The sequence below is a fragment of the Phyllobates terribilis genome, unplaced genomic scaffold (genome assembly GCF_046119375.1).
Source record: "Phyllobates terribilis strain yellow unplaced genomic scaffold, ASM4611937v1 Scaffold_10__3_contigs__length_209671492, whole genome shotgun sequence".
NCBI lineage: Eukaryota > Metazoa > Chordata > Amphibia > Anura > Dendrobatidae > Phyllobates > Phyllobates terribilis.
In genome coordinates, this window is record NW_027362770.1 from 47,873,580 (window position 1) to 47,898,621 (window position 25,042).

Genomic DNA, 25,042 nt, shown 5'->3' on the forward strand with positions numbered 1-25,042 from the left:
TATTGCAGAGTGTGTTAGTCAGTGGAGTAGCCTATCTGTGTTGCAAGATATACCACCTGGGTATAGAATACCAATTTTTTTACTGCACCTAGTGAAGTAAAATCTTTTGGGCATAGCATCATTCTATTAGTCCATCTATACTGACCTCCATCAGGTTGCAAACTGAATCTAATTTTTTTCTGCATCTAGCTCTGAAAAAATATTTGGCCTTCTAGCAGTGTGTGGGACTTGTTCTATTAGTCCACCTATACTGACCTCCATCAGGTTGCAAACTGAATATATTTTTTTCTGCATCTACCTCTGAAAAAATATTGGGCTTCTAGCTGTGTGTGGGTCTTGTTCTATTAATCCATCTATACAGACCTCCATCAGGTTGCAAACTGAATATATTTTTTTCTGCATCTACTTCTGAAAAAATATTGGGCTTCTAGCTGTGTGTGGGTCTTGTTCTATTAATCCATCTATACTGACCTCCATCAGGTTGCAAACTGAATATAATTTTTTTCTGCATCTAGCTCTGAAAAAATATTTGGCCTTCTAGTAGTGTTTCGGACTTTCTCTATTAGTCCATCTATACTGACCTCCATCAGGTTGCAAATTAAAAATAATTTTTATCTGCATCTACAGTAACTCTGAAAAAATATTTGGGCTTCTAGCTGTGTGTGGGACTTGTTGTATTAGTCCATCTATACTGACCTCCATCAGGTTGCAAACTGAATATATTTTTTTCTGCATCTAACCCTGAAAAAATATTGGACTTCTAGCTGTGTGTGGGTCTTGTTCTATTAATCCATCTATACAGACCTCCATCAGGTTGCAAACTGAATATAATTTTTTTCTGCATCTAGCTCTGAAAAAATATTTGGCCTTCTAGCAGTGTGTGGGACTTGTTCTATTAGTCCACCTATACTGACCTCCATCAGGTTGCAAACTGAATATATTTTTTTCTGCATCTACCTCTGAAAAAATATTGGGCTTCTAGCTGTGTGTGGGACTTGTTGTATTAGTCCATCTATACTGACCTCCATCAGGTTGCAAACTGAATATATTTTTTTCTGCATCTACCTCTGAAAAAATATTGGGCTTCTAGCTGTGTGTGGGTCTTGTTCTATTAATCCATCTATACAGACCTCCATCAGGTTGCAAACTGAATATATTTTTTTCTGCATCTACCTCTGAAAAAATATTGGGCTTCTAGCTGTGTGTGGGTCTTGTTCTATTAATCCATCTATACTGACCTCCATCAGGTTGCAAACTGAATATAATTTTTTTCTGCATCTAGCTCTGAAAAAATATTTGGCCTTCTAGTAGTGTGTCGGACTTTCTCTATTAGTCCATCTATACTGACCTCCATCAGGTTGCAAATTAAAAATAATTTTTATCTGCATCTACAGTACCTCTGAAAAAATATTTGGGCTTCTAGCTGTGTGTGGGACTTGTTGTATTAGTCCATCTATACTGACCTCCATCAGGTTGCAAACTGAATATATTTTTTTCTGCATCTACCTCTGAAAAAATATTGGGCTTCTAGCTGTGTGTGGGACTTGTTGTATTAGTCCATCTATACTGACCTCCATCAGGTTGCAAATTGAATATAATTTTTTTCTGCATCTAACCCAGCCAATAGTTTTGGCCTAATACCACAGTTTGGCCACTCAGCTCTGCTCGGTTACCATCCATTGTTTTTTTGTGCAAACAACTCCAGAGTTGTGAATTAGTTAACCACCAAAATGAGTGGAAAAAGGCCTGCTGCTGGTGGAAAGGGGAATAGGCGTGTTGGGAAGGGGAAAAAAGGTTGTGTCCGTGGGGTAGGTGTTAAAGCAACAGTAACATCTGCAGAAGAAAGACCATCTTCCAGCCAAACTAAAATGTCTACTTCTTTTAGCGGACAATGTGATAAGATCCCTTTCTTACGGCCACGCCAATCGCTACAAATTCCAGATGAGGCACAAAAACAGCAGGTGCTTCAACGGATATCAAGTGCTCCTTTAAGTGGGCTCTCCTCCACATCAACTTCAACATCACAAATACTCCAGTCCTCAAAGGTGTCACCCAAATCGCACTTGCTTCCTCACAGCTCCCAAATCTCCAGCTGCCCGTCTGAGTATGAGGTAGAACAGATGGTTGAGTCTGCAGAGCTGTTTACTCATACTATAGCCTGGGAATCAGAGGTCGACTCCAGCGCTTCTGTGAATCCAGACGAGGAAATGATCTGCACTGATGCCCAGAATCTTTATGAGTCGGATCCAGGACCAGACGCAGAATGTTCTGACCATAATGAAGACCCTCATTCCCAAACTGTAACTCCTGTTGGTGGAGACAATGAGGAAGACGATGATAAGACTCAAATACCTGATTGGAGAGACAACTTTAGTTTTTTGTCAGGGCAGGAACAGGTTGGCTCTGAGGACGACGGGTGTGATAACACACAGGGTGATGATGATGCGGTTGGAGATCCCACTTACTGTCAACCCACAGTCAGCCAAGAGATGAGGTCAGCAGAGGAGGTGGAGGAAGATGCTAGTGACGACGAGGTCAGGTTGCGCCATCCTGGACAGAGACGTAGTACTGGAAGCACGTCAACAACTGCATCCTCAAACACAACTCTGCCTCTCACCACAAGTCGTGGTGGCTCTTCAGGTCGCATGGGTGCTAAGCCTTGCATAGCCTGGGCATTTTTTCAGATCGATAAAGATGACCCAACTCGTGTTATCTGTAACATTTGTCAGCAAAAGCTAAGTAGAGGCCAAAAAATACATAGTTTGAGTACTTCATGCATGAACCGGCACATGGACATGAAGCATAAGTTGCAGTGGGAAGCTCAGTGTGCTACAATGCGGCCTAGCCGGCCGGGCCAACCACCGTCTGCCATATCTTGTGCATCCGCGGCCTCTTCATCCTCTGTGACTGGGGGGACAGCAGTCACACCTGTTTTGGGGCGCAGACCTGCCACCTCTTTACACGCAACAGCCAGCGTGATTGGCAGGTCATCATTTTCTTTGGAGGTGGTAACACCAGCTGGTGTTGAGCGCTGTCCGACATCGATAGCACCACCTTTGGATCAAGGCAACCTAACATGTCCGCCTGCATCTTCCTCACAGACCGGCAGTTTGCCGGGGACACCCTTATCAACCCCGTCTAAGCACAATAGCCAGCCCTCGGTCCCTCAGATGTGGACAAGTAAAAGACCATTTCCTCCTAGCCATGAGAAAGCTAAGAGGTTGAATTTCACCATCTGCAAGCTCTTGGCTACAGAAATGCTGCCTTTCCGCCTGGTGGACAAAGAGGATTTTCGAGACCTTATGTCCCTCGCAGTGCCCCAGTACCAGATGCCCAGTCGGCACTACTTCTCAAAGAAAGGTGTGCCTGCGCTCCACCAGCATGTCGCACACAACATCACCGCTTCTTTGAGAAACTCTGTGTGTGACAGGGTGCATTTCACCACAGACACTTGGACGAGTAGGCATGGACAGGGGCGTTACATGTCGCTGACTGGGCACTGGGTAACTATGGTGACAGCAGGACACGGGGCTGCTGTCCAAGTCTTGCCGTCCCCACGAGTTGTGCGTCAATCCTCTTTATGTCAAAGTTCCTCCACTGCTTCTGCCTCCTCAACCTCCTCTCGGTCTTCCACCTGCACCCAAAGCCTGTCTGGTCATGCCACAAGCTTTCTAACTGCGCAGAAGGGATCCTGCACACCTCCTTACTATGCTGGCAGTAGGGCTCAACGTCATCAGGCGGTTTTTACTTTGAAATGTCTGGGAAATGTGAGTCACACAGCTGAGGAGTTGTGGTCAGCTCTGGAGAACCAATTTCATGAATGGCTGTCTCCACTGGACCTGAAACCAGGGAAGGCCGTGTGCGACAATGCTGCAAACCTGGGTGCGGCCCTTCGCCGGGGCAATGTCACACACGTGCCTTGTATGGCTCACGTGTTGAACCTGGTTGTCCAGCAATTTTTAGCCCACTATCCCAGACTAGATGGCCTTCTGCAGAGGGCACGGTCGCTGTGTGCTCACTTCCGCCGTTCGCATCCCGCAGCTCAGCGACTTACATCTCTACAGAAGTCGTTGGGCCTGCCACTTCACCGGCTAAAATGCGATGTGCCTACCCGGTGGAATTCAACTCTGCACATGTTGCAGCGACTGTGGCAGCACCGACAAGCCCTGGTGCAATACGTTCTGACGTATAACCTGGGCCAACGAGATCCAGAGGTGGGGCAAATCACGCTGGAGGAGTGGTCTCAGATCAGGGACCTATGCACCCTTCTGCACAGTTTTGAAATGGCGACGAAGATGTTTAGTGCTGACGATGCCATTATCAGCATGACTATTCCGGTGATTTACATGCTGGAGCACATGTTAAACAGAATTCGGAGTCAGGTGGTGGCACAAGAGGAGGTGGAGGAAGTAGAGGAGGAGGAGTTGTATGCTGAAGGGCTAACATCTGCAAGGTCCAGACGGTCGGCAGCACCAAGGCGGCAGGCATGTGAGGGTGGGGGAGATGGTTTTACCAGGGCGCATGGTAGCAGCCAAACTAGTGAGGAAGGTGCAGGAGCCAAGGAAGAAGTGGAGGACGAACTGATGGAAGACTCATCAGATGAGGGAGACCTTGATCACATTTCTGTTGTGCGAGGTTGGGGGGAGAGGACAGAGGAAGGAAGCATGATTCCTCACCACCAACACAACAGGGACTTGGTGCTCCTGGATGCGCAACACACATGAGTGCCTTCTTGCTGCACTACCTGCAACATGACCCTCGAATTGTGAGAATTAGAAATAATCCTGACTACTGGGTTGCCACACTGTTAGATCCCCGGTACAAAAGTAAATTTGCCGAAATTATTCCTGCCATAGAAAGGGATGCACGCATGCAGGAGTATCAGCAGAGACTGTTGCAGAATCTTACATGTGCTTTTCCACAAAACACCAGTGGTGCACGTAGTGAATCTCACAGTTCCAACTTGCCAACCGTGGGACCGTCAAGTGTTCAGCACTCAAACCGTAACAGAACCACAGTATCTGCTGGTAACATCAATTTTGCGGAATCATTTCACCACTTTTTAAGCCCATCCTTTGCAAGGCCACAGGAGACAAGAAGTCTGACACATAGCCAACGCCTAGAGACGATGGTACAGGAGTATCTCCAAGTAAACATTGAAGCCACGACTGTGTCACTGGACCCTTGCTCTTTTTGGGCTTCCAATCTGGATAAATGGCCGGAGCTAGCCACTTACGCCTTGGAGATCTTGTCATGCCCCGCAGCCAGCGTTCTGTCTGAACGTGTGTTCAGCGCTGCTGGTGGTGTGCTGACAGATAAGCGCACGCGGCTCTCCACTGATAATGTAGACAGACTCACGTTCATAAAGATGAACAAATCATGGATCCGAAACGACTTTTCTACCCCTGTGTCATCCTGGGGAGAGTAAAAGCTTGATGATTGGTTAAAATCACCCTACCAACCATTTTAAGCTTTCAGATTACTAATCATGTTTATCTGTATCTTGACTGGAAAATAATTTGGGCTTTCTAGCAGTGTGCAGCACTGATCCTATTAGGCCATCTATAATAAGCTCCACCAGATTTAAAATTAAAAATAATTTTTAGCTGCATCTAGCCCGGAAAATAATTTTGGGGCTCCGAGATGCGCAAGACACATAAGTGCCTTCTTGCTGCACTACCTGCAGCATGACCCTCATATTGTCAGAATTCGAAGTAATCATGACTACTGGGTTGCCACACTCTTAGATCCCCCAAACTTTTCGATCAACCTTTTCATTTTAATAAAGACCAAAAAAATGGTCATTTTTGAAATTATAAGCATTAGCAGGTTGTTAGAAACTGAAATCAAACAGTTTTCAACTCAAAACTTTATTCTAGGTGATGTTACATTTTCACATAGGACCCCTTGTTCGAAAGGAGCTTCTGAACTCTCTCGTCCATTGAATTTGTCAGGTTTTGGATGGTTTCTGCTTCAATTGATTTGCATGAGGACAGAATACCCTCCCAGAGCTGTTGCTTAGATGTGAACTGCCTCCCGCCATCATAGACACTCCTTTTAATGATGCTCCAAAGGTTCTGAATGGGGTAGAGGTCAGGGGAGCATGGGGGTCACACCATAAGTTTGTCCCCTTTTATGCCCATATCAGCCAGAGATGCAGATGTTTTATGTGCAGCATGAGATGGTGCATTATCATGCAGAAAAATGATCTTGCTGTGAAATACACGGTTCTTCTTCTTGAACCATGGCAGGAAGTGCTGTTTGAGAAAATCCACATACATTATGGAGTTCATCTTTAGCGCCTTCAGGGATCCTAAAGGGGCCGACAATCTCTCTCCCCATGATTCCAGCCCAAAACATTACTCCACCTCCTCCTTGTTGGCGCTGTAGCCGTGTTTGCGTGGGGTGTCCATCAACCAGCCATCCTCCACTCCATCCATCTGGACCATCGAGCGCTGCACGGCACTCATCCGTGAACAAAACAGTTTTGAAATCAGTCTTCATGTAATGTTTGGCCCACTGGAGCCGTTTCTGCTTGTGTGAAGTGGATAGAGGAGGTCGACAGGATGGCGTATGCACAGCTGCAAACCTCTGAAGGACCCTGCATCTTGTTGTTCGGGGGACGTTGGAGGCACAAGCAGCTTCAAAAACTTGTCTGCTGCTATGACAAGGCTTTTTTGCCGCTGCTCTTTCAAACTGACGTAATTGCCTGTAGGAAAGAGTCCTCAATTTGCCCTTATCAGCACGCACACGTGTGTACTGTGAATCAGCTACATACTTCTTGATTGCCAAGACACTTCATCCTGATCATCGCACAATGTTGATTGTAGTCATGCCTTGACCTAAACACTCCACAATTTGTTGCTTCTCAGCAGCCGACACATCCTTTTTCTTTCCCATTTTGGCAGAAAATGTAGGCTGCTTAATAATGTGAGAGAGCCTTCTTAAGTAGTCTTGCCTTTCATTGGACACACCTGCCAAACTAATTAGCACAGGTGTCTGCAATTGCTTACAGTGATATAAAGAGCCCTGACACACATCACCATCAATGAGTTTAACTGACAAACAAACAAATTCTTCCCTTATCACTCCTAAACACTTTTTGCATAATAATTTGGAACGCAGTGTACATGTGCTTTTCCACAAAACACCAGTGGTTCACGTAGTGAATCTTACAGTTCTAACTTGCCAACCGTGGTCTGTATGGAATTGTTCAATAAAGGGCCCAAAATTAAGATAACATAGATGGGAGAGGTCTCTATGAATAGGAATTCCTAAGTATTTGATACCCTGTGAGGGCCAGGCAAAGGGAAAGTTGGACTGGATGGAATCCTATATGGATTTGGGGAGGGAGACATCGAGGGCCTCAGACTTCGCTGCATTGATTTTAAAATTTTACCATGTAACAAAGTGATCTATTTCAGCCATAACAGCAGGGATGGATATATGTGATTGAGTGATATATACTAGGACATCATCAGCAAATAGAGAGCATTTGTACTCGGTGCCTCCCACCTCAATCCACCTAATATTGAGGTTATGGCGAATTGATGAGAGCAGGTGCTCCGTCACTAGGATGTATAAGAGAGGGGACAGAGGACATCCCTGCCTTGTCTCATTGGTGATTGTGAAAGGTGATGAAAATGTTCTGACGCACCCCCTGGGCCTTGGGACACCCGGAGCCGGACCCTTTTTGGTGGATGCTGGTGGTTGTAGTCTTCGTGGCGGCAACCCGGTTCCGTGGCTCAGGGCGGTCAAACCAGTGGCGGAACTATTTATGTGGTTTTGATGTTTAAATGTCCGACTACGCCACCCGTGGATTGCGGTCAGAGTGAACCGCCGCTACAGGGCAGACCGCTGAGGCTGGTGTTGTGGGTGCAGCAGAGCGTAGCATAACTCCCCATGGGAGGAGTATAGCCTCAGGGCAGTGTATGCGGAGGATGGAGGTGATGGTGCAGGGCAGCAGCAGTAACGACACGGAGTCAGTGATGCAGTCCAGGGCCTTTACTCACAGTTCTTATTATCCAGACCACGTCTGCAGGTAACGGTTGCCCACGTCGTACTGTGCTCACCAGGTGAGGGGCTCAGACAACTCCCAGATAACTTTGGAGCACTTCACAGGACCCCCTTTGTGTGTCCTTTGTCTGGCCTTTCTTACCAACACTTCTGTCCGGCTGCCTCGGGCCTCCTCTTGGTAAACTTGGCGCCAGTTTCCCTGACCCTATGTGGTGCCTTCCTAGCGGGTGTAGCGAGGGGCTGCGCCACATAAAATGTCAGAGCCTCCAGTTTCTAGCTGAGGGTCGTTTCCTGCCTCCACTAGTTCGGGGACCGGTCTCCCCCTTTGGCCTGACCCCTCCACGCAGGTGGATTCGGGCGTGCGGTGGCGACTCGCCCGTCCGCACCCATGGGATCCCTTCATTCCTCGTTCCTGGAGCCTTCTCCGCTCCTCTTCCTTCCTTCTCCCTCTTCCAGGCCTGGGCCTCTGTTACTAGGCCCGCCTCCGGAGCAGAGCTCATGCAGAGCCCCTGCTCCCTGCCACTTCTGCTCAGACTTCTCTGCACTGAACTAAGATGGTGCCCACCTTTTATACTCCCTTCTCAATGCACCCAGGAACTGCTTCCTCCCTGCTCCTGCACTACAGGGTTCCCCTTCCTCAGTGTTCCCTCCCCCCACTCCAGCCAGGGACAGGGACTGTCGTGCCCATCTCAGGGGCATATTGGTCGCCCTGCCCCACGGCAATGTGGTGTAATGCATGCAGGTGTCGGGTCCTGATCCACACTCCATCCTTACCTGAGAGTGAGATATCACACCTCTGGGTGAGGTGCAATACGTCTGTAGCAACCGAGCCCTCAGGGTGCTACAGTTCCATTTATCTTCAGCCTAGGTGACGTATTGCGATACAGGGCCGTGATTTTGGCTATAAAAGGGTCCCCTAGACCCCTACCCCAAGCTTTTTAAGAGAATCATATATGGCGTGCCAGGAGACTCTATGGAATGCTTTCTCAGCATCCAACGAGAGTATCTAATTACAAATTTTTAACTGCATCTAGCCCAGGAAATACTTTGTGCCTAGTAGCAGTGTCTGCTAGTCAGCGGATTATCCCGGCTGTTAAGCAAGCTACACCACCTGTAGTTTAGACACTTAATTTTTTCAAAGGAAATGCTTCGGGACCATGGGATACTTAGTGAAGAGCATCAGGAGGCACCCCAAGGCATAGGGGCTGGGACTGGCAGTAGGATGCCTTGCGGTGGACAGCCGAGCTCGATCCTTATAAAAGCTTTTTAACTGCAGCAGCTTTAGTGGACGCTACTGGAGCTGGAATTACCGCGGCTGCTGGCATGAGACTTGCCCTCCAATAGATCCTTGTAAATGGATTTAAAGTGTATTCATTCAAATTAGAGAGACAATTTAAATTAAAAAGCTTAGAGCTGCCTCCACCACAGGGGGGCTCGCTCGACCCACCAGCGGAAAGGCACCAGTATTGGGAGAGGGGGGCTGGCCGTCAGGGTTCACCGCGGCTCTGGCACAAACCCGGCGACACGGAGGTGGCACGGGCAGGAGCGGACTGGCCGTGTCGGCTTCTCACTTTTTGGATTTTAGAAGGGCATGACATGTCTATATCTGTGTCTCCCCCTCCTTTTACTCCTCCACCTCTTTTATTTTCGCATGACTATATGTACTTGTCACTTTTCCATGTGTTAGTTATGTCTTCTGAGCAGTTTGTCAGCTTTTGGACACCTTTGAAGGTGTTTTCTATGTGTTTCTATGTGTTTTTGTTTGCCTGCCATTGGTTTTAACGGTGTTCGAAGGTGTTCGTCGAACAGTTCGACGAACAGTTCGGCGAACACACGGGTGTTCGACGAACCGAACCGAACTCGAACACTACGGGGGTGGCTCAACACTATTTATTAGCAGAATGTTCTGCAAAAAGCCTGAGAGGAGGGAAGTATTCAGAAATTAGTTGAGGATGGGAAAACTCATCATGGCGTCACAAGATAGAGAAAAAAGGGATGAGAATGATTTCAATCACAGGAGATGTCACCTGCAAGGAACCTGGGTGTAAATGTTTATTTGTGACACTGACTGCATCTTATCCTTACTGTAGTTCCTTTATGGATCACAGTCTGATGATGACTGGTAACAATAACTTCCAGTATTGCCTTACGATTGTTGAGAAAATGCTGAGAGTTGCAGGTTCATGCATGCCACACAAGTGTATATTGTGGGGGCTGATTTGAAATTGCAGTTGACCACTGTCCTAAACTTGGTGTTGCATTCTTGTACTTATGATGGTTCTGTTCTTGTATTCATGTACTGTTGGTGGTTGTGGTGATGTACTCACCTACTGATGATGGTTCTGTAGAAGTATTTAAGTATCGATGGTGTTTATGGTATTGTATTCATGTATTGATGATGATTCTGCTGCTATAGTGAAGAAATGATAGTGGTTCTGATAATGTATTAATTAGTGATGAGCGAGCAAGCTTGGCGCACAGCGAATATTTCCGGGTCGCTCGGGCAGGAGCACCGGTCCCCACCCTGCATGTTTGGCGCTCTTTAGAGAGCCAATGAACATGCAGGGATTGTCTGCCACTCACTGTAATGCTGTAGCAATCTTGGTTGTGGCATTACAGTAATTGGCTGGCCGCATAGCGTCATCGGGTCTATATAAGACCTGGGGACCCTATCATATACTCCATTTAAAATGGGCAAGGTGCGTGTCAAGGGATTGGGAAGTGGACATGATGGGATGGTGCATGCAGAGGCCGAGGCCAAGGGCAAGCTAAAATTGTGCCAAAACAAGCACCCACATCTTGTTCCCCGACCTTCCTGTCCCAATTACTAGGGGACCGCAGCACACCACTATTGAACCCAGAGCAGTGACAAAAAGTTGTTGGTTGGAAAGCAGATAATACTTCCAGTCACTTTGCCACCACCCTTTCTTCCACATGGTCAAGTCTCAGTAGCCGTGAGTCTGGACCGCATATTCCTTACCCTGATCCTCCTTCTTCCCACCATGCCGAGTGCCCAGAGACAACTGATCCCACACTTGGACTCTTCGAAGAACTGTTCACTTTTCATTTTATAGATTCGGGCCTCTCGCCAGGCCAGCTTCAAACGGGGCAAGAGGAGATTACATGCAGCGATGCCCAAATATTTGAGCAGTCACGGTCACACAAAGGCAATGGTGGGAAAGTGCAATTACTGTCACAAGAGAGGGCTGATGATGAGACGCAATTGCCAGAAAGTCAGGAGGAGAACCAGGGTGCTGAAGTGGAAGACGAGGTCGTGGACGATGAAGTCACTGGCACAACTTGACAAGGTGACATGCAGAGCAAGGACAGCAACACACATGGGGAGGGAGGTGTAGCATCACAACAGGCAGGAGCAAGCAGTGTTGTGGCCACAGACACAAGGCGGTCAACCATTCCATGGAATATCAACACGACGGAAGTTGCTAGTACAACTGTTAGGTCTTCTCGAGTCAGGATGTTTTTTAAAGACTGTTTAGATAACCCCAAAAAGGCCATTTGTAACATCTGCCAGGCCAGCATCAGTAGGTGTAGAAAAGCTAGCAGCCTGACCACCACCAGCATACTCAGGCACATGGCAGCAAAGCACCCGACTTTGTGGGCAGAACCCCAGGGTCCAGAAACAGTGTCTGCAGGTAACACCAAAGCTTGCTTCGCTATTGTGCGTGCACAACAATTCCCTGTCCATGGTGTATGCCAAGATGCCTCCTGCCCTGCACCTGTTTTGCACATTCGCAACTACCACAATTAGCAACCATGTCCACTTCCTTGTCCCAGTGCAGCGTTCATTTTTCTCTACCCCAGTCCTTGGAACGCAAGCGCAAATATGCAGCCAATGCCCCACAGGCCACACTTCTAAACCCACTCATTTTGCGAATGCTTTCGTTTGAAATGTTGCCTTTTAGGCTCATTGAAACGGAAGCTTTCCGCAACCTGATGGCGGTGGTCGTCCCTCGGTACTCGGTCCCCAGCCGCCACTATTTCTCCCGGTGTGCCGTCCCCGTACAGGTGGACAAGTGCTTGTGGGCAGGGATGGTACATCTCGCTGATGGCACACTGGGTTAATATAGTGGAAGCCGCGACCCAATCGGACCATGGGACAAAACACGTCCTCCTGGCGCCAAGGATTGCAGGCCCTGGGTCAATCAGAGTTTCCCCCATATTCTACACCTCCTCCTCTTCTGCCTCCATCTCTGAAATGACCACATCAGTCGGAAGCTGGAAGCCCTGCAGCACTGTCTCAGCCAAGCAGCTATAGGTTGTTCGGAAGCTAATATGCTTAGGTGACAAACTGCACACCACTGAAGAGTTGTTGACTAGAGATGAGCGTTGTTCTACTCGAACTGTTCGCCAATCTCAAATTCGAGCTGTTTTGGGCGGTGTTCGAGCCGGTCGGCGAACACGAACAATTTGAGAAAAATTCGGCTGTTCGAGGTTATGTTCGATAACTGTTCATGCACCAAAATCATAACTGGATTTTTTCTCAGTAATGATGAAAATTAATGTTAATACGCAGTTTGAGTGTACAGCGGGGCGGGGGGAGGGGCAGGGGATGGATCTCTGCAGGAACAATGAAGATCTCCATTTTTTTTTCTCTTTCCCGCATTTGCAGTGGGGAGGTGCAATCTGTCAGCCTATCAGCAGCGCACACACGGAGCGAAGTGCTTTTTTTCACACAAGCAAGGGCATGTGTGATTGGCAGTGTATGTCACATGTCCTTGCCCTATAAGACCAAGCCATTTTCCCCGTCGCCACCATTTTCTCACTGCTGCAGCTGCGTGTTACACGGCACCGCTGTTGCTGTGTGCGCTATACCTTGTTAATTTCAAGCCAATTTTCGCACAAATATACAGATAGCTTGGGAGTAGGGAATAGTTGTGATTGCAGTCCTTTTAAGGACTAGGTTACAGCATTTCCTACGACTTTTATCAGGCAGGTCTGTGCTCTTAAATAGATAGATTGTGGGAGTAAAGACTAATTGTAATTGGAGTCCTTTTCAGGACTAGGTTACATCAGTTCCTATCAGTTTTTGCCAGGCAGGTCTGTGCCAGTGCTGTGCAAGTTTTTTTCACAGCATTTGGCTGAATCTAGCAAAGCTAATCCTTTTTGGCCTATTGCAGAGTGTGTTAGTCAGTGGAGTAGCCTATCTGTGTTGCAAGATATACCACCTGTGTATAGAATACCAATTTTTTTACTGCACCTAGTGAAGTAAAATCTTTTGGGCATAGCATCATTCTATTAGTCCATCTATACTGACCTCCATCAGGTTGCAAACTGAATATAATTTTTTTCTGCATCTAGCTCTGAAAAAATATTTGGGCTTCTAGCAGTGTGTGGGACTTGGTCTATTAGTCCATCTATACTGACCTCCATCAGGTTGCAAATTAAAAATAATTTTTTTCTTCATTTAGCTCTGAAAAAATATTTGGGCTTCTAGCAGTGTGTGGGACTTGTTCTATTAGTCCTTCTATACTGACCTCCAGCAGGTTGCAAATTGAATATAATTTTTTTCTGCATCTAGCTCTGAAAAAATATTTGGGCTTCTAGCGGTGTGTGGGACTTGGTCTATTAGTCCATCTATACTGACCTCCATCAGGTTGCAAATTAAAAATAATTTTTTTCTGCATCTAGCTCTGAAAAAATATTTGGGCTTCTAGCAGTGTGTGGGACTTGGTCTATTAGTCCATCTATACTGACCTCCATCAGGTTGCAAATTAAAAATAATTTTTTTCTTCATTTATCTCTGAAAAAATATTTGGGCTTCTAGCAGCGTGTGGGACTTGTTCTATTAGTCCATCTATACTGACCTCCATCAGGTTGCAAATTAAAAATATTTTTTTTCTGCATCTAGCTCTGAAAAAATATTTGGGCTTCTAGCAGTGTGTGGGACTTGGTCTATTAGTCCATCTATACTGACCTCCATCAGGTTGCAAATTAAAAATAATTTTTTTCTGCATCTAGCTCTGAAAAAATATTTGGGCTTCTAGCAGTGTGTGGGACTTGGTCTATTAGTCCTTCTATACTGACCTCCAGCAGGTTGCAAATTGAATATAATTTTTTTCTGCATCTGGCTCTGAAAAAATATTTGGGCTTCTAGCGGTGTGTGGGACTTGGTCTATTAGTCCATCTATACTGACCTCCATCAGGTTGCAAATTAAAAATAATTTTTTTCGGCATCTAGCTCTGAAAAAATATTTGGGCTTCTAGCAGTGTGTGGGACTTGGTCTATTAGTCCATCTATACTGACCTCCATCAGGTTGCAAATTAAAAATAATTTTTTTCTTCATTTATCTCTGAAAAAATATTTGGGCTTCTAGCAGCGTGTGGGACTTGTTCTATTAGTCCATCTATACTGACCTCCATGAGGTTGCAAATTAAAAATAATTTTTTTCTGCATCTAGCTCTGAAAAAATATTTGGGCTTCTAGCAGTGTGTGGGACTCGGTCTATTAGTCCATCTATACTGACCTCCATCAGGTTGCAAATTAAAAATAATTTTTTTCTGCATCTAGCTCTGAAAAAATATTTGGGCTTCTAGCAGTGTGTGGGACTTGGTCTATTAGTCCATCTATACTGACCTCCATCAGGTTGCAAATTGAATAAAAAATTTTTCTGCATCTAGCTCTGAAAAAATATTTGGGCTTCTAGCGGTGTGTGGGACTTGGTCTATTAGTCCATCTATACTGACCTCCATCAGGTTGCAAATTAAAAATAATTTTTTTCTGCATCTAGCTCTGAAAAAATATTTGGGCTTCTAGCAGTGTGTGGGACTTGGTCTATTAGTCCATCTATACTGACCTCCATCAGGTTGCAAATTAAAAATAATTTTTTTCTTCATTTAGCTCTGAAAAAATATTTGGGCTTCTAGCAGTGTGTGGGACTTGTTCTATTAGTCCTTCTATACTGACGTCCAGCAGGTTGCAAATTGAATATAATTTTTTTCTGCATCTAGCTCTGAAAAAATATTTGGGCTTCTAGCGGTGTGTGGGACTTGGTCTATTAGTCCATCTATACTGACCTCCATCAGGTTGCAAATTAAAAATAATTTTTTTCTGCATCTAGCTCTGAAAAAATATTTGGGCTTCTAGCAGTGTGTGGGACTTGGTCTATTAGTCCATCTATACTGACCTCCATCAGGTTGCAAATTGAATAAAAAAATTTTCTGCATCTAGCTCTGAAAAAATATTTGGGCTTCTAGCGGTGTGTGGGACTTGGTCTATTAGTCCATCTATACTGACCTCCATCAGGTTGCAAATTAAAAATAATTTTTTTCTGCATCTAACCCAGCCAATAGTTTTGGCCTAATACCACAGTTTGGCCACTCAGCTCTGCTCGGTTACCATCCATTGTTTTTTTGTGCAAACAACTCCAGAGTTGTGAATTAGTTAACCACCAAAATGAGTGGAAAAAGGCCTGCTGCTGGTGGAAAGGGGAATAGGCGTGTTGGGAAGGGGAAAAAAGGTTGTGTCCGTGGGGTAGGTGCAGAAGAAAGACCATCTTCCAGCCAAACTAAAATGTCTACTTCTTTTAGCGGACAATGTGATAAGATCCCTTTCTTACGGCCACGCCAATCGCTACAAATTCCAGATGAGGCACAAAAACAGCAGGTGCTTCAACGGATATCAAGTGCTCCTTTAAGTGGGCCCTCCTCCACATCAACTTCAACATCACAAATACTCCAGTCCTCAAAGGTGTCACCCAAATCGCACTTGCTTCCTCACAGCTCCCAAATCTCCAGCTGCCCGTCTGAGTATGAGGTAGAACAGATGGTTGAGTCTGCAGAGCTGTTTACTCATACTATAGCCTGGGAATCAGAGGTCGACTCCAGCGCTTCTGTGAATCCAGACGAGGATATGATCTGCACTGATGCCCAGAATCTTTATGAGTCGGATCCAGGACCAGACGCAGAAGGTTCTGACCATAATGTAGACCCTCATTCCCAAACTGTAACTCCTGTTGGTGGAGACAATGAGGAAGACGATGATAAGACTCAAATACCTGATTGGAGCGACAACTTTAGTTTTTTGTCAGGGCAGGAACAGGTTGGCTCTGAGGACGACGGGTGTGATAATGCACAGGGTGATGATGATGAGGTCAGAGATCCCACTTACTGTCAACCCACAGTCAGCCAAGAGATGAGGTCAGCAGAGGAGGTGGAGGAAGATGCTAGTGACGACGAGGTCAGGTTGCGCCTTCCTGGACAGAGACGTAGCACTGGAAGCACGTCAACAACTGCATCCTCAAACACAACTCTGCCTCTCACCACAAGTCGTGGTGGCTCTTCAGGTCGCATGGGTGCTAAGCCTTGCATAGCCTGGGCATTTTTTCAGATCGATAAAGATGACCCAACTCGTGTTATCTGTAACATTTGTCAGCAAAAGCTAAGTAGAGGCCAAAAAATACATAGTTTGAGTACTTCATGCATGAACCGGCACATGGACATGAAGCATAAGTTGCAGTGGGAAGCTCAGTGTGCTACAATGCGGTCTAGCCGGCCGGGCCAACCACCGTCTGCCATATCTTGTGCATCCGCGGCCTCTTCATCCTCTGTGACTGGGGGGACAGCAGTCACACCTGTTTTGGGGCGCAGACCTGCCACCTCTTTACCCGCAACAGCCAGCGTGATTGGCAGGTCATCATTTTCTTTGGAGGTGGTAACACCAGCTGGTCTTGAGCGCTGTCCGACATCGATAGCACCACCTTTGGATCAAGGCAACCTAACATGTCCGCCTGCATCTTCCTCACAGACCGGCAGTTTGCCGGGGACACCCTTATCAACCCCGTCTAAGCACAATAGCCAGCCCTCGGTCCCTCAGATGTGGACAAGTAAAAGACCATTTCTTCCTAGCCATGAGAAAGCTAAGAGGTTGAATTTCACCATCTGCAAGCTCTTGGCTACAGAAATGCTGCCTTTCCGCCTGGTGGACACAGAGGATTTTCGAGACCTTATGTCCGTCGCAGTGCCCCAGTACCAGATGCCCAGTCGGCACTACTTCTCAAAAAAAGGTGTGCCTGCGCTCCACCAGCATGTCGCACACAACATCACCGCTTCTTTGAGAAACTCTGTGTGTGACAGGGTGCATTTCACCACAGACACTTGGACGAGTAGGCATGGACAGGGGCGTTACATGTCGCTGACTGGGCACTGGGTAACTATGGTGACAGCAGGACAAGGGGCTGCTGTCCAAGTCTTGCCGTCCCCACGAGTTGTGCGTCAATCCTCTTTATGTCATTTTTCCTCCACTGCTTCTGCCTCCTCAACCTCCTCTCGGTCTTCCACCTGCACCCAAAGCCTGTCTGGTCATGCCACAAGCTTTCTAACTGCGCAGAAGGGATCCTGCACACCTCCTTACTATGCTGGCAGTAGGGCTCAACGTCATCAGGCGGTTTTTACATTGAAATGTCTGGGAAATGTGAGTCACACAGCTGAGGAGTTGTGGTCAGCTCTGGAGAACCAATTTCATGAATGGTTGTCTCCACTGGACCTGAAACCAGGGAAGGCCGTGTGCGACAATGCTGCAAACCTGGGTGCGGCCCTTCGCCGGGGCAATGTCACACACGTGCCTTGTATGGCTCACGTGTTGAACCTGGTTGTCCAGCAATTTTTAGCCCACTATCCCAGAATAGATGGCCTTCTGCAGAGGGCACGGTCGCTGTGTGCTCACATCCGCCGTTCGCATCCCGCAGCTCAGCGACTTACATCTCTACAGAAGTCGTTGGGCCTGCCACTTCACCGGCTAAAATGCGATGTGCCTACCCGGTGGAATTCAACTCTGCACATGTTGCAGCGACTGTGGCAGCACCGACAAGCCCTGGTGCAATACGTTCTGACGTATAGCCTGGGCCAACGAGATTCAGAGGTGGGGCAAATCACGCTGGAGGAGTGGTCTCAGATCAGGGACCTATGCACCCTTCTGCACAGTTTTGAAATGGCGACGAAGATGTTTAGTGCTGACGATGTCATTATCAGCATGACTATTCCGGTGATTTACATGCTGGAGCACATGTTAAACAGAATTCGGAGTCAGGTGGTGGCACAAGAGGAGGTGGAGGAAGTAGAGGAGGAGGAGTTGTATGCGGAAGGGCTAACATCTGCAAGGTCCAGACGGTCGGCAGCACCAGGGCGGCAGGCATGTGAGGGTGGGGGAGATGATTTTACCAGGGCGCATGGTAGCAGCCAAACTAGTGAGGAAGGTGCAGGAGCCCAGGAAGAAGTGGAGGACGAACTGATGGAAGACTCATCAGATGAGGGAGACCTTGATCACATTTCTGTTGTGCGAGGTTGGGGGGAGAGGACAGAGGAAGGAAGCATGATTGTTACCTCGCCACCAACACAACAGGGACTTGGTGCTCCTGGATGCGCAACACACATGAGTGCCTTCTTGCTGCACTACCTGCAACATGACCCTCGAATTGTGAGAATTAGAAATAATCCTGACTACTGGGTTGCCACACTGTTAGATCCCCGGTACAAAAGTAAATTTGCAGAAATTATTCCTGCCATAGAAAGGGATGCACGCATGCAAGAGTATCAGCAGAGACTGTTGCAGAATCTTACATGTGCTTTTCCACAAAATACCAGTGGTGCACGTAGTGAATCTCACAGTTCCAACTTGCCAACCGTGGGACCGTCAAGTGTTCAGCACTCAAACCGTAACAGAACCACAGTATCTGCTGGTAACATCAATTTTGCGGAATCATTTCACCACTTTTTTAGCCCATCCTTTGCAAGGCCACAGGAGACAAGAAGTCTGACACATAGTCAACGCCTAGAGACGATGGTACAGGAGTATCTCCAAGTAAACATTGAAGCCACGACTGTGTCACTGGACCCTTGCTCTTTTTGGGCTTCCAATCTGAATAAATGGCCGGAGCTAGCCACTTACGCCTTGGAGATCTTGTCATGCCCCGCAGCCAGCGTTCTGTCTGAACGTGTGTTCAGCGCTGCTGGTGGTGTGCTGACAGATAAGCGCACGCGGCTCTCCACTGATAATGTAGACAGACTCACGCTCATAAAGATGAACAAATCATGGATCCGAAACGACTTTTCTACCCCTGTGTCATCCTGGGGAGAGTAAAAGCTTGATGATTGGTTAAAATCACCCTACCAACCGTTTTAAGCTTTCAAATTACTAATCATGTTTATCTGTATCTTGACTGGAAAATAATTTGGGCTTTGTAGCAGTGTGCAGCACTGATCCTATTAGGCCATCTATAATAAGCTTCACCAGATTTAAAATTAAAAATAATTTTTAGCTGCATCTAGCCCGGAAAATAATTTTGGGGCTCCGAGATGCGCAAGACACATAAGTGCCTTCTTGCTGCACTACCTGCAGCATGACCCTCATATTGTCAGAATTCGAAGTAATCATGACTACTGGGTTGCCACACTCTTAGATCCCCCAAACTTTTCGATCAACCTTTTCATTTTAATAAAGACCAAAAAAATGGTCATTTTTGAAATTATAAGCATTAGCAGGTTGTTAGAAACTGAAATCAAACAGTTTTCAACTCAAAACTTTATTCTAGGTGATGTTACATTTTCACATAGGACCCCTTGTTCGAAAGGAGCTTCTGAACTCTCTCGTCCATTGAATTTGTCAGGTTTTGGATGGTTTCTGCTTCAATTGTTTTGCATGAGGACAGAATACCCTCCCAGAGCTGTTGCTTAGATGTGAACTGCCTCCCGCCATCATAGACACTCCTTTTAATGATGCTCCAAAGGTTCTGAATGGGGTAGAGGTCAGGGGAGCATGGGGGTCACACCATAAGTTTGTCCCCTTTTATGCCCATATCAGCCAGAGATGCAGATGTTTTATGTGCAGCATGAGATGGTGCATTATCATGCAGAAAAATGATCTTGCTGTGAAATACACGGTTCTTCTTCTTGAACCATGGCAGGAAGTGCTGTTTGAGAAAATCCACATACATTATGGAGTTCATCTTTAGCGCCTTCAGGGATCCTAAAGGGGCCGACAATCTCTCTCCCCATGATTCCAGCCCAAAACATTACTCCACCTCCTCCTTGTTGGCGCTGTAGCCGTGTTTGCGTGGGGTGTCCATCAACCAGCCATCCTCCACTCCATTCATCTGGACCATCGAGCGCTGCACGGCACTCATCCGTGAACAAAACAGTTTTGAAATCAGTCTTCATGTAATGTTTGGCCCACTGGAGCCGTTTCTGCTTGTGTGAAGTGGATAGAGGAGGTCGACAGGATGGCGTATGCACAGCTGCAAACCTCTGAAGGACCCTGCATCTTGTTGTTCGGGGGACGTTGGAGGCACAAGCAGCTTCAAAAACTTGTCTGCTGCTATGACAAGGCTTTTTTGCCGCTGCTCTTTCAACCTGACGTAATTGCCTGTAGGAAAGAGTCCTCAATTTGCCCTTATCAGCACGCACACGTGTGTACTGTGAATCAGCTACATACTTCTTGATTGCCAAGACACTTCATCCTGATCATCGCACAATGTTGATTGTAGTCATGCCTTGACCTAAACACTCCACAATTTGTTGCTTCTCAGCAGCCGACGCATCCTTTTTCTTTCCCATTTTGGCAGAAAATGTAGGCTGCTTAATAATGTGAGAGAGCCTTCTTAAGTAGTCTTGCCTTTCATTGGACACACCTGCCAAACTAATTAGCACAGGTGTCTGCAATTGCTTACAGTGATATAAAGAGCCCTGACACACATCACCATCAATGAGTTTAGCTGACAAACAAACAAATTCTTCCCTTATCACTCCTAAACACTTTTTGCATAATAATTTGGAACGCGGTGTACATGTGCTTTTCCACAAAACACCAGTGGTTCACGTAGTGAATCTTACAGTTCTAACTTGCCAACCGTGGTCTGTATGGAATTGTTCAATAAAGGGCCCAAAATTAAGATAACATAGATGGGAGAGGTCTCTATGAATAGGAATTCCTAAGTATTTGATACCCTGTGAGGGCCAGGCAAAGGGAAAGTTGGACTGGATGGAATCCTATATGGATTTAGGGAGGGAGACATCGAGGGCCTCAGACTTCGCTGCATTGATTTTAAAATTTTACCATGTAACAAAGTGATCTATTTCAGCCATAACAGCAGGGATGGATATATGTGATTGAGTGATATATACTAGGACATCATCAGCAAATAGAGAGCACTTGTACTCGGTGCCTCCCACCTCAATCCACCTAATATTGGGGTTATGGCGAATTGATGAGAGCAGGTGCTCCGTCACTAGGATGTATAAGAGAGGGGACAGAGGACATCCCTGCCTTGTCCCATTGGTGATTGTGAAAGGTGATGAAAATGTTCTGACGCACCCCCTGGGCCTTGGGACACCCGGAGCCGGACCCTTTTTGGTGGATGCTGGTGGTTGTAGTCTTCGTGGCGGCGATCCGGTTCCGTGGCTCAGGGCCGTCAAACCAGTGGCGGAACTATTTATGTGGTTTTGATGTTTAAATGTCCGACTACGCCACCCGTGGATTGCGGTCAGAGTGAACCGCCGCTACAGGGCAGACCGCTAAGGCTGGTGTTGTGGGTGCAGCAGAGCGTAGCATAACTCCCCACGGGAGGAGTATAGCCTCAGGGCAGTGTATGCGGAGGATGGGGGTGATGGTGCAGGGCAGCAGCAGTAACGACACGGAGTCAGTGATGCAGTTCAGGGCCTTTACTCACAGTTCTTATTATCCAGACCACGTCTGCAGGTAACGGCTGCCCACGTCGTACTGTGCTCACCAGGTGAGGGGCTCAGACAACTCCCAGATAACTTTGGAGCGCTTCACAGGACCCCCTTTGTGTGTCCTTTGTCTGGCCTTTCTTACCAACACTTCTGTCCGGCTGCCTCGGGCCTCCTCTTGGTAAACTTGGCGCCAGTTTCCCTGACCCTATGTGGTGCCTTCCTAGCGGGTGGAGCAAGGGGCTGCGCCACATAAAATGTCAGAGCCTCCGGTTTCTAGCTGAGGGTCGTTTCCTGCCTCCACTAGTTCGGGGACCGGTCTCCCCCTTTGGCCTGACCCCTCCACGCAGGTGGATTCGGGCGTGCGGTGGCGACTCGCCCGTCCGCACCCCTGGGATCCCTTCATTCCTCGTTCCTGGAGCCTTCTCCGCTCCTCTTCCTTCCTTCTCCCTCTTGCAGGCCTGGGCCTCTGTTACTAGGCCCGACTCCGGAGCAGAGATCATGCAGAGCCCCTGCTCCCTGCCACTTCTGCTCAGACTTCTCTGCACTGAACTAAGATGGTGCCCACCTTTTATACTCCCTTCTCAATGCACCCAGGAACTGCTTCCTCCCTGCTCCTGCACTGCAGGGTTCCCCTTCCTCAGTGTTCCCTCCCCCCACTCCAGCCAGGGACAGGGACTGTCGTGCCCATCTCAGGGGCATATTGGTCGCCCTGCCCCACGGCAATGTGGTGTAATGCATGCAGGTGTCGGGTCCTGATCCACACTCCATCCTTATCTGAGAGTGAGATATCACACCTCTGGGTGAGGTGCAATACGTCTGTAGCAACCGAGCCCTCGGTGCTACAGTTCCATTTATCTTCAGCCTAGGTGACGTATTGTGATACAGGGCCGTGATTTTGGCTATAAAAGGGTCCCCTAGACCCCTACCCCAAGCTTTTTAAGAGAATCATATATGGCGTGCCAGGAGACTCTATGGAATGCTTTCTCAGCATCCAACGAGAGTATCTACTTACAAATTTTTAACTGCATCTAGCCCAGGAAATACTTTGTGCCTAGTAGCAGTGTCTGCTAGTCAGCGGATTATCCCGGCTGTTAAGCAAGCTACACCACCTGTAGTTTGGACACTTAATTTTTTCAAAGGAAATGCTTCGGGACCACGGGATACTTAGTGAAGAGCATCAGGAGGCACCCCAAGGCATAGGGGCTGGGACTGGCACTAGGATGCCTTGCGGTGGACAGCCGAGCTCGATCCTTATAAAAGCTTTTTAACTGCAGCAGCTTTAGTGGACGCTACTGGAGCTGGAATTACGCGGCTGCTGGCATGAGACTTGCCCTCCAATAGATCCTTGTAAATGGATTTAAAGTGTATTCATTCAAATTAGAGGGACAATTTAAATTAAAAAGCTTAGAGCTGCCTCCACCACAGGGGGGCTCTCTCGACCCACCAGCGGACAGGCACCAGTATTGGGAGAGGGGGGCTGGCCGTCAGGGTTCACCGCAGCTCTGGCACAAACCCGGCGACACGGAGGTGGCACGGGCAGGAGCGGACTGGCCGTCTCGGCTTCTCACTTTTTGGATTTTAGAAGGGCATGACATGCCTATATCTGTGTCTCCCCCTCCTTTTACTCCTCCACCTCTTTTCTTTTCGCATGACTATATGTACTTGTCACTTTTCCATGTGTTAGTTGTGTCTTCTGAGCAGTTTGTCAGCTTTTGGACACCTTTGAAGGTGTTTTCTATGTGTTTCTATGTGTTTTTGTTTGCCTGCCATTGGTTTTAACGGTGTTCGAAGGTGTTCGACGAACAGTTCGACGAACAGTTCGGCGAACACACGGGTGTTCGACGAACCGAACCGAACTCGAACACTACGGGGGTGGCTCAACACTATTGTTGACATCTCTAAAAGAGCAGGTAGATCTGTATCTGTTACCACTGAACTTACAGGCAGGAATGGTCATTTGTGACAATGGCCGGAACCTGGTGGCGGCTCGAAAGCGAGGCGAGCTCATACATGTACCATGCCTGGCCCATGTGCTCAACGTAGTGGTTCAGCGGTTTCTCAAACCCTACCCAAATCTGCCTGATCGGCTTGGCAAAGTACGCCGCATATGTGCCCATTTTAGAAAGTCAACTATAACTTCCGCCACCCTTGTCGTGCTTCAGCAATGTTTGCAGCTTCCAGCTCACTGACCTGTGTGTGATGTCCCCACGCAATGGAACTCAACATTGTATTTCTTGGGAAGGATTTGTTAGCAGCACAGGGCAGTTGTTGGGTACCAGCTTCAAAACTTTCGTCGGTATTCAGGTCAGCCTCAGCACATATGAGCTGATGAGTGGACATGGATGTCAGACATCTTTGTCGTCCTCCAAAACTTTGAGGTCTCCACCAAGAGGGTGAGTGGCAATGACGCCATAATTAGTGTCACCATCCCACTTCTCTGTCTTCTGAAACTATCGCCGCTCAAAATGAAAGAGGAGGCATTGCAGGCAGAGCACGATGAGATGGAGCAAGGAACAATACAGGGTGATTCCACACAGCCTAGCCTCATCTCATTCCAAATTGAATTGGGTGACTATGAGGAAGAGGAGGAGGAGAAAGAATAGGAGGTAGTTTCCTGCGCTATAGACATACTGCCCACACAACTGTCATACCGTCTGTTCAGCGTGGATGGACTGAGGAAAGGGAGCAGGTGGAGGAGGAAGATGAGGAGGAGAACATGGTCAGTCATCCTCTTTTTGAGGACATGGAAGTCTTGCCTGTTAGTAGTTTGGCACACATGACTGAGTTTATGTTACGCTGCTTTTCCCGTGACCCTCGCATTCTCCAAAGTTTGGATGACAGTCAATACTGGCTGGTGACACTTCTTGACTGATGCTACAAGGAGAACTTTCTATCTCTCATTCCCTTGGCGGACAGGTCTACTGAAATGGTGCAGTACCAGAAGGCCCTTGTTGTGTAATTATTAAAAAAATTCCCATCTGAAAACGCTGGCGTCAGAGGTCACAGTTCCTTGGACAACCAAGGAGTACTGACGAGAGCGACAAATACAATCCAGCAGAGGCAGGGGAACACTGTCAAAGGTCAGCGAGAGTTTTCTCATACCCTCCCATCCCACACGCCCTGATGCGCGGGAAGGAGGGATCATTTTTCGAAGATGCTGAAGAAGTGCCTTGCCGACCATCCCAACATCCTATGTAATTCCTCTGTGCCTTAGAATTATTGGGTATCCAAGCTGGACACGTGGCATGAACTGTCTATTTATGCCTTGGAGGTCCAGGCCTGCCCTGCCGCTAGCGTTTTGTCAGAGAGGGATTTTAGTATTGCCGGAGGCATTATAACTGAT